Source organism: Myotis brandtii, unplaced genomic scaffold (assembly GCF_000412655.1).
Source record: "Myotis brandtii unplaced genomic scaffold, ASM41265v1 scaffold455, whole genome shotgun sequence".
Lineage (NCBI taxonomy): Eukaryota > Metazoa > Chordata > Mammalia > Chiroptera > Vespertilionidae > Myotis > Myotis brandtii.
The window spans coordinates 2,086,916-2,090,893 of NW_005367384.1; positions in this window are offsets into that span (position 1 = coordinate 2,086,916).

The window sequence follows — 3,978 nt, forward strand, 5'->3', positions numbered from 1 at the left end:
CCTATGTTCATAGCAGCACAATTTACAATAGCTAAGATTTGGAAACAGCCTAAGTGCCCATCAGCAGTTGAGTGGATTAGAAAACTGTGGTACATCTACACAATGGAATACTATGCTGCTGTTGTTTAAAAGAAGGAACTCTTACCATTTGCAACAGCATGAATGGACCTGGAGGGCATTATGCTAAGTGAAATAAGCCATTCGGAGAAAGATAAATATCACATGATCTCACTCATTTGTGGGATATAATGAACAACATAAACTGATGAACCAAAACAGAAACAGAAGAAAAAAATATATTTTAGAATATAAGAGAAGTAATCCTGTTATTTGCAGATTTTTAATATTTCCTACAACTTTTGTGATATTATACTATATTAGTATAGTTTTGGTAATATTATATTTAAAATAATTTTTCTTGGAATATTAATGTTTATTGCATGTAACATTACTAGAGGCCCAGTGCATGAAATTTGTGCACTTGTGGGGGGGGGGCCTCAGCCCACCCTGAGCCCTCTAACAGTCTAGGAGCCCTCTGGGGATGTCCGACTGACGGCTTAGGCCCGCTCCCTGTAGGACATCCTTAACGCTGCCGCAGAGGCGGGAGAGGCTCCCACCACCACCGCTGCACTCACCAGCTGTGAGCCTGGCTCAGGGGTTCTGGCTGAGCAGCGTTCCCCCTGTGGGGGGGCACTGACCATCAGGGGGCAACTCCTGTGTTGAGCATCTTCCCCCTGGTGTTCAGTGAGCATCATAGCAACAGGTCGTTCTGCCATTTGGTCGATTTGCATATTAGCTTTTTATTATACAGGATACTTAAAATCGTTTTTCTTGAAATATTAATGTTTATTGCATGTTATATTATTATATTTAAAATCATTTTTCTTGAAATATTCATGATTATTGCATATAAGTGGCTAATTATTTTGTATCTACAATCTGATAATAGATTTATTTTGTATATCATAAAAAAATAAAATAAAGAGTTGAAACAAAAAGCCACTGAATAGTACATTTTAAATGGATGAACTGTATGATATGTGAACTATATCTCAACAGACATTTTTTTAAAGAAAGTGACCCAACCACTTAGAATTTTTAAATGATTGTTATATTGAAAATGGACCATAGCAGAAGTAAAAATTGATGCCAAGAAACCAGACAGGAAATAACTGCCAAATGAAAGATGGTGCCTTTTACCACAGATCTGGCAGAGATGGTAAGATATGTCAGATGCTGGATATGTTATAAAGCTGCTGATGAAATAAAAATTTTAAGTGAACATTAGCACTGAAATTGTTTAACTGACTATATTTTGGTGGTACATAAAACAACTGGAAATTTTACAATCAAGAGTATCTGATATTTGCCCTGGCCAGTGTGGCTCATTTAGTTGGAGCATCGTCCCATACAACACAAGGTAATGGGTCCCAGTCAGGGCACATACCCAGATGGCAGGTTCCACCCCCAGTCTATGCACATTGATGTCTATGTCTCTCCCCCCACCCCTAAAAAACACAATTTTAAAAAAGTATCTGATATTCAGTGAAAAATGATGATAATGGAAACCATGAAAATTACTAAGATCATCAAGGAAGTGAAAATAGATAAGATAGATCATGGGGTGAATTCCTACCTCATCATAGCTCTTTTCTCATGGGACAAATGCAAGAATTTAGTGAGATATAAAGCATTTACCAGATTGCTTAAGACATAATTAACAATCAGTCCTGGCCAGGTGTGTCTCAGTTGGTTGGAGTGTTATGCCATACACCAAAAGGTTGTGGGTTCAATTCTGGTCAGGGCACATACCTAGGTTGTGGGTTTGATCACCAGTCGGGGCTTGTATGTGAGGCAACCGATTAATGTTTCTCACTTCAAAGTTTCTCTCTCTCTCTCTCTCTCTCTCTCTCTCTCCCTCTCCCTCTCCCTCTCCCTCTCTCTCATATCATTGAAAACACATCCCTCAGGCCACATACTACATGGGTTGTGGGTTCAATCCCCTGTCAGGTTATATGCAGGGAGCAACTGATGTTTCTCTCTCACATTAATGTTTCTATCTCCCCACCTTCCTCTCTCTCTAAAAAAATCAATGAAGACATATTCTCAGGTGAGAACTAAAAAAAAACAAACACCAATACAATCAGTTACTGATATTATCATTAAATGTTTAAAGGCCTATGGCAAACGTTCCTTCAATGGGCAGTTTCCAGAGGTGTATCAGCCAGGATAGGCTACTTTATGCTCCATCAAGAATCCCCCATTTCTGTGGCTTAAAACATAAAAGGTTTATGTTTCATTCATGCTATATGCCCATTTCAGGGAGACAGGGAAGCCCTGTTTATTGCAGTCACTCAGGCCTCAGGTTGACAGAGCAGCCACCATTTTGAATAATGCCAATCACTAGTCTGGACAGAACGAAGAAAAAAAACAACAACTCTGGAGGGCCTGACACTAGCAATTGAACATAGGACATAAGGTGACACAGATCATTTTTGGTTATAACACATTGAATAGAATTAGTCACATAGCCTTCTGTATGATCAGAATAAGAAAACAGGATATGGCTAAAAAATACAAATGACTACCATGTAAGGTTATCTCAAAATCCATAAATACAAGAAAAGTACATATAGAAAGACAGCTGAGACTTTGGCTTAGACACAATGATTACTAGATGCAACGGAAGAAATGAAAAAAATGTATGACCTCTATCAAATATCGTTCACATTTTAATGACCTTTCAATAGGTAGCCCCTCTGCCAGAACATTCTTTATTTCCATTGCTCAAAGCATCCTACAACCCAGCCAAATAGGAAACTGGGTTTTTCCCCCTAAAGATTTTAATGTGAATAAACACTCTAAGTCTCAAACACATTGATTACTATTTACTTGTGCTGATTAATAAAGGAAATAAATGAGACAATAATTAAGAAAGTTGGGAGGTTATATATACTTTTAATTCTAAAACTTGGCTAGGAAATTGAAGGACTTGAAATGTAACCCAATGATAAAAGAAGAGAGGAGAAATTAGGACATAGAACAGTTATCTATAATTAGAAAATTATAAATTGGGTGTTCCTAACCCACAAAAATTCTGTAACACCTGATTTCTGATAACAGACACTGCCACATAGCGAAAGGAAGAACACATTATAGAAGATGGGCCAATCACGTATAGCAGATCCTAGAATAATCTCATTTGGTTCAAAGTTGTTTCTTACAATGGTGATGAGAAAAAAGTTAAGTGAGGACTTACTAAACTTCACCTTTCTTTGCTTGTTTCTAAATATTTGCTTCCTTTTTAAAATCTGAGATAAGCTTTCCCTCATGGTGAGGAGCAGGGCTCCAGATTCATTTGCTTCCATTTATATGACTTTAGTCACATATACATAGCTAAGAAATATATAGTCACACATAGTTTAAAAAAGCTACATTTCAGGAAAATTTTTGGGAAAGAACCTATTGTTGAAAGTATTACAGATGTCCCCTTTTGTCCCCCAATTGACTCCCTCCTCCCTAATTCCCGCCCCCTCCCCAGGCCTTCACCACACTATTCTCTGTGGCCATGGGTTATGCATATCTACACTAATAAAAGACAAAGATACTAATTGACCATAACTTTGCTACGCCCAAGCCACGCCCACCAGCCAATCAGAGCGACTATATGCAAATTAACCCAACCAAGGTGGCGGCCGACAGCCACGGAGCTGGAGCAAACAGGAGGCTTGGTTGCCCCAGTGATGGAGGAAGCCAAGCTTCCGGCCTGCTCTAGCCAGCTGTGGCCTCCGCAAAAAGCAACAAAGTGTCAATTATAGAAGCTAAATAAATCCCAGATACCTGCTTGTAGCCAGCCTCCACTGGGAGCTTGGGTGGTTGGGGGCTGTGGCCAGCCTGCAAACAGCCATCAGCCCCTCACCCAGGATGGCCACACCCTCATTGGGTGAGGGTCCCTGCTGGGGGGCTTGGCCAGCCTGC